This window comes from Momordica charantia (genome assembly GCF_013281855.1).
Source record: "Momordica charantia cultivar OHB3-1 chromosome 6 unlocalized genomic scaffold, Mcharantia_2.0 BLBB01000006.1, whole genome shotgun sequence".
NCBI lineage: Eukaryota > Viridiplantae > Streptophyta > Magnoliopsida > Cucurbitales > Cucurbitaceae > Momordica > Momordica charantia.
The window spans coordinates 23,419,786-23,435,062 of record NW_028275164.1 but is presented as its reverse complement, the minus strand read 5'-3'; the positions used below and the strand labels follow the sequence as shown (position 1 = coordinate 23,435,062).

The 15,277-nt window shown below is 36.1% G+C and overlaps 1 long non-coding RNA gene across 4 annotated transcripts; it reads left to right on the top strand.

The window, feature by feature from the left end:
• The first annotated feature begins 2,009 nt into the window (after window positions 1-2,009).
• On the top strand, window positions 2,010-14,037 carry LOC148210981 (uncharacterized). 4 transcript variants are annotated; one of them, XR_015791558.1, is made up of 5 exons: window positions 2,010-3,677; window positions 3,758-3,816; window positions 3,905-12,602; window positions 12,701-12,869; window positions 13,476-14,037. It is a non-coding gene; the product is annotated as an uncharacterized LOC148210981 (long non-coding RNA). The 4 variants fall into 4 exon arrangements; XR_015791559.1 differs by lacking the exon at window positions 13,476-14,037 and having other exon boundaries at window positions 3,905-8,589; window positions 9,163-12,602; window positions 12,701-13,137; XR_015791560.1 differs by lacking the exon at window positions 13,476-14,037 and having other exon boundaries at window positions 3,905-10,026; window positions 10,111-12,602; window positions 12,701-13,137.
• Window positions 14,038-15,277: the final 1,240 nt, after the last annotated feature.

Here is a 15,277-nt window from a genome sequence, read left to right as displayed (position 1 = left end):
GGGCTTCAAATCCAAAATGAGGCCCGTAAGTAGAAAAGGAATTAGTTTTTTATTATTGTTTTTTAATACAGAAAAGGAATTAGTTCAATATTCCCATTAAATTTCGACATGTCCTAGTGTCATGTCTCATGTGTTGGGGGAAATTTTGTTGGTAGTACAAGAGTACTATACTCCATCATATTTAAACCAAAAATAGAAGAAATAGATCATATTTAATACATTGCTGATGTAGTAAGGAGTACAGTACTCCGTGTCTCATCAATATTCAATAATATCTTGTCAACATTGTAATATGATAAAAAGTTTCATATGTTTGTCAACCTAAACATAACTTAATTGATTAAGTCATCTATCTCTAATTGAAATGTGGTAATTCGAATCTTCATTCCCGCATATATGTACTAAAAAAATAATAATAAAGGTGCTTTATATTATTTAATCCTAGTTGCTTTATATTATTTTAATTGGATTGAGTTACTCTCTAATCTGTCTTTCAATAAAATTATATTATTTACGAGTGTGTGAAATTAAATGTGATTGTTACAAGGCTTGAAGTGTTAGAGGATTATAGCCTGTCATTAAGATTCTTGTTTGGCGTTGGATGTAAAGATACCCTATAGACAAATTATCATTCCAGATTTTTCCTCAATGGTTGTTTGGGAAGTATCAGGCATGATTGAGCACGAAGACCTTATTTCCAAATAGGGGTATATGGTGGTGATGTTTTAATCGCTCGGCTATGTCTAATTTGAACATAATTTAACTGGTTATAACTCTGATCAAATGGTCGTAGGTTCAAATTTCTACCTCGATCCACATATTGTCGTACTAAAAAACCGTTGAACTTTGTCATGTTGGTGGGTGAAAGTAGGGATTAAAATGTCAAAGTCGTGATTGCCCCACCAATTTATCAAGCTTATGGTTTATGTAGCAAACTCATTTGAGTTTCAACAATACCTCAAACTTACTCTCCCAACCTTATTCTTTCGATTTCTTAAACTCTATTTCTATCTCTTCCATTTATACCCCAGACTTTGAACTCAAATCTATAGTTTTTGACATGCGCTGCAATGTCGATTGCACATCGCTTGGCTCGAAATAATACAAAGAGAATTTATAGTAAGTGTACTCATTTGTCATGTTATGTTTTAAGACCAAGGTTCTAAATGTTCTGGAAACGTCAAGGACTCAACTTCATAAGAAATATCGTTAGAAATTAAATATCGATAAAATGTTCATCGACATGGATATTTCTGAAAAGATTATAAAAATAAAAAATTGGTAACTAATATTTAAATTAACAAATAAGTGTTTCACCATTTCTAAATAAGTTAAGAATGATTAATTAATATTTTATTTATTTTTTTTACAATACTATAGAAATGTTGATTCACCCCTCATATTGATGTTGAACTAGTGAACGTATAAAAATGTCTATGAAAATGTCGACGAAAATTTCAACATAATACTATGTGCCCAAGTGTAAGTGATGATAACATATTATGTTATACATTTGTACTAGAAAAAAAATACTTTGTAATATATTGCTTGGATTAAGGGGTAAGGAGGAAGAGTATGCTTATACGATCATGAAAAGAACTTTTTAAAAATAAAATGTATCAATACATTTTTTATGAGTTCTTATTTTGATAATTTCATTATGGTAAGGAATAATTTGAATTTAAACCTCATAAAAGAGTGATATTGTCTAACCACTCAATCTTACTACTAGTGTAACTTACACGAATCTGTATCTAATTACATAATATTTTTTATAATTATTAAAATAATTTTTAACATGAAATATAAATAATATATTAATTATTATTAATAGAATATTATACCATTTAAAATTTTATTAATAATTAAAATTAATTTTATGCCATTTTTTGTTTTAAAAGAATTGGTTAATGTTTTATATTAATAATATATATTAATTGAAAAATAAAAGAAATATTATATAACTAATAATAATTTCTAAAGCTGCGAGATTTTAAAGCTATCAAGGACAGAGTTTGGGCAATCGTCCAAGGTGGAAAGAGAGTTTCTTCTCTTGTGGAGATAAAGAAGTTTTGTGTGGTTCAAGCTATACCCACATATGCAATGAGTTGTTTTCGACTCCCAAAGTCTTTTTGCTTGGAGTTATCTAAAGCTATGGCCAGATTTTGGTGGGGATCCTCAGACTCAAGAAGACGTATTCACTGAATTAATTTGAGTAAAATGTGTTGGTCGGTCTTAATTTCGGTGATTTGGAAACATTCAACAAGGCCCTCCTCGCAAAACAGTTATGGCATTACATGAATCAACCTTCCCGGTTGGTTGCTCAGGTTCTCAAGGGTATTTATGCTCCCGATTCATCACTCCTTTCCGCAGAGGTGGGTTCAAATTCTTCTTATTTTTGGCAAGGTTTGGTATGGAGTAGGGATCTTTTTTAAAAGGGATGAAGAAAACTGTTGGAAATGGAGATTCTATTGATCTTTTTTTAGGATACTTGGATCCCGAGAGAAACAACTTTCCATCCTACTATAGTCTACAAGACTCCCAAAAGGAGATTTATGGTTCGTGATTTTATTACTCCGTCTATGAGTTGGGATGTGGCAAAGCTGCGGGACTTTGTTTGTTTGGAAGATGTGGAGGCCATTATCCGTATCCCTATAAGTGGGCTCGATAGAAGAGATGGATGGACTTGGCATTATAGCAAAAAAGGAGAAATAGAGTGTACTCTGTCAAGAGCAGGTATAAACTGACTATAAGATTTAGCCAGAACACTGCAAACAATTATGTAAATGAAATTCAAGCAGCCATGGTTCTGCTGTGGAAATTTCCCCTTTACTGTCTGAAACTTTAGCAATTTGTGATGGTGTTCGTCTGGTGGTGAGACTTGGTCTTCGCAATATTGTTGTGGAATCAAATTGTGTTACTGTCATTTAGTTGTTAATGGACAACAAGATTATCAAAATGAATATTATACGTGGATTCAGGATATCCAAGATTTGGCCCTTTCTTTTTCCTCTTCCATGTTTTTGCCTGTGGGTAGGGATGCCAACAAAGTTGCCCTTTTTTTTACTAGAAAATCTCTCAAAATAGTTAACCCTTTGTTTATGGGTTTCTTTCTTTTGATTGTTCCAATTTAGCCCTAGAGGCCACAGGGGCTAAGGTTGAAGGGAGTCTCCTTTTACAATATCCACCAGCCATTGAGGATAATGGGAGAGCCACGTACACGTGGCAGAGGCTGAAAGCCTCATTTTGCCAAAAAAATGAGCGCAATAATTACAATTTCTGGAAACATGAGAGAAAGAAATGGAATCAAAATTTAGGGCTGTTGCTTTGATCTCCAAAATCCAGTTGAATTCATATCCCATAGTCTGCAAATCTCCCCGAATTAAAGGAATTGCCTCGTGGGAATCTGATTCAACAACAAGGCGAAGGCAGTTTACCGAACAAGCGAACTTCAAAGCTTCCAATATTCCTCGAATTTCAACGAGTAGAGGGGAAAGGTGAAGCAGTATATATGAATGGTCTTTGCTGCCTGCAAATCTCCCCTATTGTCTCTGATGACCAGACCCAGCCCTGTTGATGATGATCGACAAGCTGCGTCACAGTTAACCTTCAAGACGGGGCCCCTTGGTGGGAACCATCTGAGGGAGCTTCGGGAAGGAGTCGCTTCTGGCCGCCGGGTAATCAATTCTCCCCTATTAATTATCTAGGCATTCGAACTTTTGGAAGTAAGAACTGATCCAAGCACATTTTATATCAGGAGGAGAAACCAACAACCCATGAACTAGTCAGTTCCGATCACCCCAAGTCGCCCAACAGGTAACAGCAGCAAGCCCTCTTTCATCTGGATTTAAATGATCAATTAGATACAACCAAACGTCCATAAAGCTTATTCTCGTATTTATAGGTGTGCTAAACAAGGAGGGGAACATAATATTCCAGATTTGCCGAGCCCTTTTTATAGAGAAAAATGGCATGCAAGGAACTCTCTGGCTTAGTAAAGCAAATAGAGCACCCACGTACCACGTCAATACCCCTTTTATTGAGATTTTGAGAAGTTGGAAGATGAAGGAATTTTAGATCCCATATTGATTTCCAATTATAACCACGAAAAACCGTCACTAGTAGAAACACCATTGCATGCATATAAAGTTTGTAACCACTTTTAACGCTGTAATTCCCTCTCCTGTCAAAGTGCCAAATCCAAGAGTCTTGGAGATTGCACGGGCTTATAGGCATAGATAAAATGAAATCTCTATCCTCCTTGCAAAAGAAATTGGATACTAGGTTAGGGTCCCACTCACCTTGAGAATTGATGAAATTAGCCACTTTGAGATCTGCAGTTCTATTTGAGATGGTAATTGGGCGAAAAGTATAAGGTCTTGGAATCCATGGGTCTGTGAAAACATCAGTCAATCCGTTTCCAATGCGGAGCCTCATCCTTTTAACAAGAAGATCTCTACCCCATAGGAAGCCTTGCCAAAAATAAGATTGGTTTCTGATAGGAGTCGTATAAACGAATCATTGAAATATTTGGCTTTTAGGACTTTGGAGACTAGGAGGTTTTTATTTTGTGAGATACGCCAAACATGTTTAGCCACCAAAGCCTAATTGAATCCTTCTAAATCTCTGAAGTTTAGGGTGCCCAATTCTTTTGGAGGCACATACGCTCCCATTTCATCCAATGGAGTTTCTTTGCATTGTTTGTTGTACCCCACCAAAAGCGGGCGAACATTTGAGAAACTTCATGATAAAATCTTTTTGGGAGCCTAAAAACACTCATAGCATAGGATGGGATTGCCTGACCGACACATTTTATAAGGACTTCTTTTCCTCCAACAGAGAAAAAAGAGCGTTTCCAACCTTGCAATACCTTCCACACCTTATCCTTTAGAAAACTCCAATCCAGCCCTTTCTGCCTACTGAAATGAGATGGCAGACCAAGATAAGAACCAAAATGATCCACTAAATTGACCTGGAGGATTCTTTGAAGGTAGCTTTGGCGCTCAGGGTGAACATTAGGAGAAAAAAAGGGCAAATTTTGAAAATTTAATACATTGGCCCGAGGCCCTTCCATAACACTCCAAAATACTTTTTATGACGAGGCATTCAGACTCTGAAGATTTCAGGAAAATTAGGTTGTCATTTGCAAACAGAAGATGCGAAATACATGGACTATTAATACCAAAATGAATACCTGTGAGATGCCCCAAATTGTTGCCATGGTCAATTAATATGGAGAGACCTTCAGCACATAAAAAATAGGTAGGGGGAGAGAGGATCCCTTGCCTAATCCCTCTTGAAGAACAGAAGGAGCCCCGAAGAGAGCCATTAATAAGAATAGAGAAAGAGACTGTAGAAATGCAACTCATAATATAACCAATCCATCTTGCATCAAATCCCATCTTCCTCATAAGTCTTTCGAGATAAACCCATTCGACACGATCAAAAGCTTTGCTAAGGTCTAGCTTAAAAGCAGCCATTCCAATCAGCCCCGAATTACAGCATTTGATGGTATGAAGGCATTCATGGCCTATTATAACATTATCTGTAATTGCTCTCTACACGGAATGAAAGCTGACTGGACTTCCGATATGACTAAACCAATCACATTCTTAAGATGAGTTGCAATTGTCTTCGATATAATTTTATACGAGACATTGCAAAGGCTTATAGGTCGAAAATCAGAAACTAACCTTGGGTGTTCACCTTCGGGATAAGGACAATATAGGTGTTATTCCAATTTTTGAACTCCGTATTATTATTTAGAACGTTGAGGCAAGCTTCTTTAGTTTCAGGGCCAATGATATTCCAATAATTTTGATAAAAGAGCGGTGGGAAACCATCCGGCCCCGGAGATTTCGTAGCGAACATCTATTTTACAGCAATCTCAATCTCCTCTTTCCCATATGGAGTCAATAGACGAGCATTAACCTCAGGAGTTATTGATATGGGAGTAAGATCAATTATGGCCTCAATATCTGCAAGTAAAGGGGAGGAAGAGGAGAACATCGACCTGAAATGATCAATAAAGATGTTTTCAATTGCCCCCAAATCCTCCGTCCAGCTTCCATTCGCACGTTCAATTCCATGTATAGAGTTGCAAGTTTTCCTCATAGTAGCTTTCTTATGAAACCACTTAGTGTTACCATCCCCCATTTTTTAGCCAATCTTCCTTAGATCTTTGATTCCAAAAAATTTCCTCCAATTTAACAAGGCCAGTTAGATCATCTTGGGGTGAGTGAATTAGAGTGAAATAAAGAGGGAGGGGCTGATTGTAAGCTTCTACTAGTGCTGCCTTATGAGATTTGATTTGTTTAAACAGATCACGAATGTTGGAACGTCCCCAATTCCGAAGAGCCAAAGCAGATGCATGAGTGCTGTCTGTGAAAGAATAAGAAGCATCCCTATCTGACCAACGCCCAGAATGAAATAATTTTCTCACACTTCGGGTTTGTGGACCAACAAGTTTCAAACCGAAAAGGCCTTCTGTCTCTATCTCTAGCGTTGTTGGTAAAGGGGGCAGAGAAATTCAAAGTAGTAGCACGATGATCTGATTTAGACCATTGGAGATGAGCAACATAAGCTTCAAGGAAAAGAGAGTAAAAAGCCTCATTACAGACAAATCGATCCAGATGCTTCCAAAGTTGTTTGTTTTGCAGCATGATTATTACACCAAGTGTATTGACTTCCTTGGAAACCCATATCCGACAAATAGCATTGATCGATCCAACAAAGTACGAAAAGCCGAAATATGAGCTATATCATAAGAAGAAATATAAGATGCTTCATGACTCAAAATAAGAGCATTAAAATCTCCCCCAATATGCCAAGGTGAATCATCATAATTATAAATTCGGCGGAGTAATTTCCATGTTATGTGGCGATGATGAGGTATTGAGTGTCAATGAAACCTGTGAAATGCCAAGATTTATAGCCCATTAAAATAGAACAGTCAATATGATGCGGAGAGTAGGAACGAACGGTAATGTCAATATTGTCCTTCCAAAGTAACATAATCCGCCACTAAGGCCTCGACTATTAACAGTAAAGCATCCATGAAAATTGAGCGAAATCTTTCATTTATTAGTTAAGCGATCGTTACACTTAGTTTCAATAAGGAAAAGAACTTGAGGGTTTTAATGATACAGGAAATCACGTAGGACTCGGAACGTCCGAGGGTCCCCCAACTCTCGAACATTCCAGCAAATGATTTTCATGGCTCGGCGAGGTTGCTCAACAATCTTCGCCAATTCAGAGTTATCCATCGAAATGACATGAGCTGATAATTTCTACCCCTTCAGAGCTAAAGTAGAAGCTGTGGATAAGGCCTTCCTCTTTGGGGCAATAGGAGAAATTAATCCCGCAATGAAATCCTCCGAGGAATTAAAGACGTCGGAATTGAAAGCTATATTCGTAATTGATATAGTTGCCAGAGCAGCCATCGGAGGGATTGAATCCGGCTGGGCAGAATCACCTTTAGAGGTTGGAGAAGATGATACGGATGTAGTTTCAGAACTACTATTTGAGAAATCCTTTAGCTGTTGCAGACCTGTAGATAGGGGTAAGTCGGATTTGGACCTGCCACGTGTCGCGATCAAAGGGGGTAATTCGAATTGACGTGTGGATGAGATTAGACTTCCTTCTAACATTGCTCAGGTCGGCGGTCACGGGCCGATCTGAAAGGACGAGCCGACCTGAACAACCTTAGGAGTCCGTAAACGTGTTTCTTCCGAACCCGACAACATGCCGTATTTTTAGGGTGTGTCAGAGTTCCTGTCGGGCCCAGTTTCTATAAGTAAAAACCTTAGCCTTAAATGCAAGGTACGCAATACTAGATAGACTCGGCAAATTAGCTTGGACTAGAACTGACTTGCTCGTCGGAGTGCTAACTTTGTTTTGCAGGTCTCAAGAGTGTTTAGGGGAGATGTTGGGCAGTTGGCTGTAGTTCGTCCTGAACGGTCCGATCTACATTACATCTGAGCTCGGCAATTTCGAGTTCAAACATTTGACGTCGTTGATCTTCAATCAAGTTACCGAGGAGTATCAAGTGAAGGAAGCTCATATGGAGAGGTATCTGGCCAAAGCCCGGGCACTCCTCGCCCAGTTTGAGGACTATGTGATTCGACAGGTGCCGAGGTCCGAAAACTCCAACGCCGACACACTGGCTCGCCTAGCCTCGGCATACGAGACCGACCTACCGAGAATAGTTCCAGTTGAAATACTCATCGAGTCGTCCATCGACCAGCCTGAGGTAATGTAAGTCTAGTCAGCTCAGCCTACATCAATGGACCCGATTAAGGACTTCTTGGTCAGTGACGAGGAATTATCTGCATTTCCTTCTTTCTCCGGTGCTTCTAACTCATGCTTGAAACCTGCAGTTATTGAGACACAAAATTCTTCCATAGAAACAGGGTTAGTTATCTGAATAGTCGAGCACTCTTCTATTTCATTTGGAAGCCGCATAGCATCCAGTACGTTGAATGTTACTTACTCGTCATTTACCTTCATTATGATCTTTCCCTTCCTTACATTGAAGATTGTATCTCCCGTTGCAAGAAACGGCCTTCCCAGTATGATAGGTACTTCCAGGTATGCTTCACAATCTAAAATAGTGAAATCTGTAGGGAAGATAAACTTATCAACTTTGACTAGCATCCTCTATTTTTCCCTCAGATTTTCTAATAGACCTATCTGCAAATTGGAGGATTACAGTCGTGGAGCAAGCTTTTCCTATATTAAGTTCTTTAAAAATTGATAAAGGCATTAAATTTATACTTGCGCCAAGATGACAATGTCCTGCCTAGATCTTTCCCTCCTATTGAACAGGGGATAGTAAAACTTCCAGGATCTTTACATTTAACCAATAAGCGATTCCCTAAGGCATCACTACTCCACTTAGCTAATGCAATTGTTTCATGTTCCTCTAACTTTTTTCTCTTAGAAATAATATCATATAAAAATGTAGCGTAATTAGGCATTTGATCAAGGGCATCAACTAGAAGGATATTTATATGCAGTTGTTTTAGAATATCGAACAAATTTACGAAAATTATTGTCCTGATTTTTTTTCACAAAACGCTGGGGGAAAAGGAGGAGGTGGTCTAAAGTTACTTATCTGTGGGGCAGTTGGCTCACTTACCTTAATTTCTACTGGTTGGTTAGGTTTTGTTGCAGTCTCTTTTCCTTTGAGGGACTGGTGATTGTTCACTCGACATTTTTGGTCTTTCATAAGCTCGCCCGCTCCAGGTTGTAATCGCTTTGCTTTGCTCCTAACCTTCTCTTTTGGGCTCCTCCGTAGTGCTGAAAATGTACCTAGAGGTTGACTTTAGAGTTCATTGGCGAGCTGTCCCATTTGAGCTTCCAAATTCTGCATAGCTACGTCATTTCGAGTCATGTACTCTTTCATCATACTGGTACTGGTCATACATTCGTTCATCATGCTTTCAATACTACTCATATGTTAGGTTGTGCTGGTTGTGGTGGAATTTTCTGTTGATTGTACTGCTGTGAAGGTGGAGGTAGAGCTAGTGTCATCGGGAATCCAGGAGGATTTTAGGTCTACTTGTACTGTTGGTTTTGTACTTGACACGTAGCGTTGGAACTTCCTTACCCATTCCATGAAAAATTAGGATGGTGTCTCCATCCTAGGTTGTAGGTGTTGGAGTAAAGGTTAAAGTTCCTTTGATTCCCTTGCCTTACATAACATAAAGAAGCTGGATTAGAAGGGCAGTTTTCAGAGTTATGAAAATCTCCACAATAATAACAAATAGATTCAATCATATGATAAACAAGAGTAAAATTAGTATTTGTTGTTGGTGCAGGCGTGGTATTATTCCCTTGCATATTCTTCATCATTTGAGTAAGCTGGGTATCTATTTGACTCCGCATTGATGCTACAACATCTAAAGTTAACACTCCAGCTTGATCTTTTTTCTTCGGTTAGGTCATTGATCTCTCCGAGCAACATAGATCGTTGTGTTCAGTTAACTGAACAAGAATGGTAACGATCTCGTTGATGTCTTAGAGGTGAACTTTCCATTTGTGACCGTGTTTAACATAATCTTTGTTGTTATATCACAACCTCGATATAAATGTTCTATTTGTACACAGGTCGGAATTCCTAGGTTCATACAACTCCTTAGTAGCTTCATGAAACGTTCACATGCTTAATTGACAGATTCATTCTCCCTTTTGCCTAAAGGTGATGATTTCTTCCCTTTTGTACGTGTTTCGTATGGGTGGAAAATACTTCGCAAGGAACTTGTCCACCATGGTTTCACCTGTAGTAATGAAGTTTTTAGCGAAAGCATTCAACCATGCTGTTGCTTGACCTAAAAGGAAAAAAGGGAATAATTTTAGTCTTAATGCATTGTCGATATCCCTGGTAATCTACAAGAATTTGCCACTTGAGTAAATAATTTAAAGTGAGAATGTGGATCCTCATGTGAGAGTCCCGCAAACTGGCCTATAGTGTTAAGCATTTAAAGCATCATCGGTTTGAATTCAAATTGGGCATCTTCTGGGATTGGATTTGTAATGCTCGGATTTAAGTTCTGTAAAGTAGTGGCCGCATAGTCGTGCATTGCAATATCTCTACGATCGGCCAGTAAGATTGGATTTTGCACTTCTTCTACCATCTTGGTGATTACTTCCTCAAATTCTTTCTCTTTCTCTTTTTGGATTTTTGCGTGTTGTTTTCTGAGTCTTTGTCCACACCTTAACCTCTTGCAAGTTTTCTCGATCTCTAAATCGTATGGTAGCAAGTGTGGATTTGTACTCATGCACTAATGCTTACTTTTGAGCTTAGATAAGGTGATATTTTTAGAATAGAAACGGTGAAGTGATCGCACACAAAAACAATTCATAAAGAATGAAATTAAAACAAGAACAAAGTCCCCGGCAACAGCGCCAAAAACTTGTTGGGCCTCTACTTAATAGCTCGAGGTTAAAGTGCAAGTGCACACTATCACAAGTAATAATATAGAAATATTTCAAGTTCGTCTCCACAGGGACTAGTTTTCTTTTAAAATAAAATTGCAAACTGCTTGAATGAGCAATCGGGCTTAGGATAAAAATTGGTGAAATTGTCGGAACACGATTTAGAAACACACGAAAAATTAGAATTTAAAAAGCCAACCCCTACGACTATTTAGTTCTAAAAAGATGAATTACATCTACCAAATGTGTCCGCATTTACGCTCAATTTATGCAAACTAGTTCAACTCTTATTACATATCGTTTTTGATTTGTTTAGAAGCTTACGCTAGTATTTACACATGTCTACTAAACACTAGAATCCTAAATAAAGCAAACTCCAACTTACATACGTTTAATGGGTAAAAGACCCTATGTCTAGGTTCTTGTTTTAGTTCTTATTTCTAAATAACTTCCCGTTTTACCTTGATGAAATTTGTTTGATTCTAACCTTTTCAGAATTAAATTCAAACTAATGTGATTTAAACAAGTTGCTAGAATAATTATATCAATCAAGATAAACAAAAGGAGTGTAATACGACGTGCTCATTGATAGATGTAATTATTAATTATAAGAACTAAGAATTCGCAGGAGGTAGAAGAAATAATTTAGCTACTCATGGAAGTAAAAAAAAAGAATAACAAGAGAAGATAACAAAATAATGCATTACAAAAGAATTCATTCTCATTAAAATTGGGAAGAAAGTACAAAATTAGAATAAATTGAATTGCATATAAATAAGCAAAGAGCAATTACAAAAATAACTTAAAGAACAAAACTTAAAAACGGGAAAAAAACTAAAAAACTAAAATTTGATAATAATTTGGAAATGAATAACTAAACATGAAAAATGAGGTGTGTGGAAGTGATTATTGGAAGCTCAATTTTATAGGCTTGGGAGATACTAAAGTGTTGAGAATTCCATCGAAAGTTGGTAACCACTTTAGTTGTAGAGATTTTAGGATAGGAGATCAAAGACCAATTACTTGGTCAACAGGTTGTCATGCACAGTTCGACAATCTGGACATGGAATGTGAGTGGCACATTGTGAAGCAGGATCTTTCAGAATAATGTGGCTGGCGCATTATGATCACTAATCTTCAATGTTTCCTAAAAAACAAATATATTTAACCAATTTGTAGATATTGTATTTAGTCCGGCTTAATTTTATATTTTTATTATTATTTTATTTTACTTTATTAAGTTTTATTTTAATTGTTTTGGTTAAAAATGTCATAAGTTTACCTTATTATTGTTTTTAAGGTAAAGTTTAATTAAATTAAAAATTAGATTGCTTTAAAGATTTTGATTTTATTAATAAAATTAAGAATTAAAAAAATAAAGATTTTATTTTAATCAAAGGTTAGATTTGAAAAAATTTAAAGATTTTCATTTTATTAATAAAATTAAGAATTAAAAAATAAAGATTTTATTTTAATCAAATATTTGATTTGAAAAAATTTGATATTTTCCTCGTCAAAGCTTCGGCCACTTGGTGTTCCATGCACTTTCCCTTCCATTTTTTTCTTAAGTTTTATTTGACCCAAGGCTACAGTTATATTTTTGCGTATTTAAAAAAGGTTGTAGTGCAGGAAAAGGGAGCCAAGAATGAAGAGAATAGTACGCGGTTAGTTTCTTTCTCTCTCTAAATAGAGTCACCTTCTTCTTCATCTTCTACCTCTCACCACCACCACTCCCTCTTTCTCTCTCTCCAATAAACTCCAGCGACCCATTCCGATGGTAACTCTACAGACGGCAGCGACGCACCACGAACTCCAACGATGCACCATGAACTCCAGCGACGCACAATGAGCTCCAGCAACGCACAATGAGCTCCAGAGATAGCAGACTTCTGCGAGCACGAACGGCATAAGTTTTTGGCAAAATCCTGGCGGTTCAACTCTCTGCCCAAAAATAATATACCCTCGATACATCTTTTAATAATAAAAAAAGTTTCTTTTTAGCAGTAGAAACCAAGTTTTTCCATTTAAAAGATTAACCTTTTTTTAAAATAAGTTTTGAAAAATAATGTAAATGTCACACCCTAGGGTGTTGGCATAGTGGTAAGAGACTTGGATTTTAGTATGTATGTAAAAGACTTGAGTGCTAACACTCATATATCAACTTCAAGCCTGCCCTAAAATTAAATTATTTTTTATTTATTTATTTTTTACTAAATAATTATTTCAAAAACTCCAATGACGACAATTGGAACCTTCCAATATTCTCGAGGTGATAAAAATTTTCTAATGGCCTTCGTGTCACTCATACCTATTAATTTATATCTTATAATAAAGTGTGAATTAATACAAAGTCGGACATTTAAATAAAAAATACAAAAATATTTTCTTTTTGACCAAATAATATAATAGGATAATTTATGACAAATATGGTACCGTTTTCAAATGGGTGTTGTAGGGTGCTGACACCCTCCCTATACTCAGTCGACTCCCAAATCAACATTATGTTTTTCATAGACCTTGTTTTTTTTTTTAAATAGGTGACCAATCACACTTCGTAGATGATTGGTGTTGACTCCAAACCCTTATCTTGAAATAGACCCTTCAGGGATGAAGTCAGTCGTTCCGCGTTGCGATGACGTTGCGATAGCTTGACGACTTCCTAGGGACATTAAGAGAGTCAAGCAATTTATTTCGTCATTTATTATCCTATTGTTTTTTTTTTCATTTAATTGTATTATGATTTTATTTAGCATCATCATGCATCTCACACACATTCACAAGTCTCCTACCCGGGCTTTACCTTTTAGGATTATATTGGAGACTGAGTAGTGTAACTTTCGTGGAATTTAGATTCCCGTGCAGAAGCATGAAATTTTCCACTCAAGTTTACTATACTGCAAAATCGTATGGAAGATTTGGGGGTCATTATCCTCTATGATGCATTAGTACATAACTTCACACTCATATTCATATTACATTTTATTTTTGTTGCATTGTTACGTAATATTGTTTATAAAAAAAATATAAAAATTAGGGTCAATCTAGTTGAGTTTTAACCATAAAGTTTTAAAATGATCCACTTTTTCTTTAAATAAAAAAGGGAAATAAAAAAATCATTTACCTTTTATTTACTCTCATTTGTTTCATTATTTATTTGTTTTCAACATGCATCTACATCATATTTATTTTACTTTTTGAGTCACATATTTAGCTTACTTCTAAGTAAATTTAGAAGGGTTGTCTTTCAAAGGGATTTTAAGAGATTAGTACATAGATGTTCTATTTAGGAATCATAATTACGTAAATTGATGGAAAAGTAAATAATTTACACTTTTGTCATGAAACAATCTCTAATTAGATGGTACCCTTAACACAAATTACTAATATATCCCTAAGATCAATCTCAATATTAAATAATTATTAAAATATAGAATTGGTAAATTGAGAGGAAATCCTTTAAATTGTGCTAATTACACTTTCCAAAATTGAAAAATCCCAAAACCCACAAATTTTTTAAACCACCGTTCTTCTTCCTCGTTTTTCTTTCCTTCCTCCGACCGTCGGGCTTCCTTCCTCCGAAACCTCCATTCCTCTTCTCCAACATTCGTCGTTGTCTCCCTTCCTCTCCGGCGGCTCCGGTTTTCTTTGTCGCAGAGAATTTCATCTCCGGCCGCCTTCACAAGAGCATTTCATCTCCGACCGCCTTCACAAGAGCATTTCATTCCGTCGGTTCCTATTTTCCGGTAGTTTCTGTTATATTTAGGTTTCAATTTTAGACATATTCGAGGTCATTTCTTGCTCTGGTTCTATTGCTGCCGCCATAGAATAGTTGGCATATACGAGTATATATTTTGATTTCGTTTGTTTGAAATATTGTATATGTGAGGATATATAGTATAGTGATTAGATTATGATATATATTATAACTCAAGTTTTATATATCCTGATATATACTAATGATGATTTAAAACTAAGAATCTGGTGGATATATATTGCCTACAATATTATTCTGGTGGATATAATACCGTTAGTGATTTACATCTTGGCTTTATGATGTTTTTGTTATTTTGTGGATATATACTGATAGTAATTTACATACTGATGGTGAATATATACCGTTAGTGATTTACATTTACTTACATGAGTATAAATTATATCTTACTTAAAAGGCATTTATACATAATGTTAATAGTAGATTTCAAAACTACAAGTAGATTATATTTTATAATAACGAAACAACACGAACATAATTTATACCCATGAATAGAAATAGCTAAACTGTAATTTAAAGAAAGAAAATAATATTCATTCATACCTATATTTCCTTCGATATATAGAT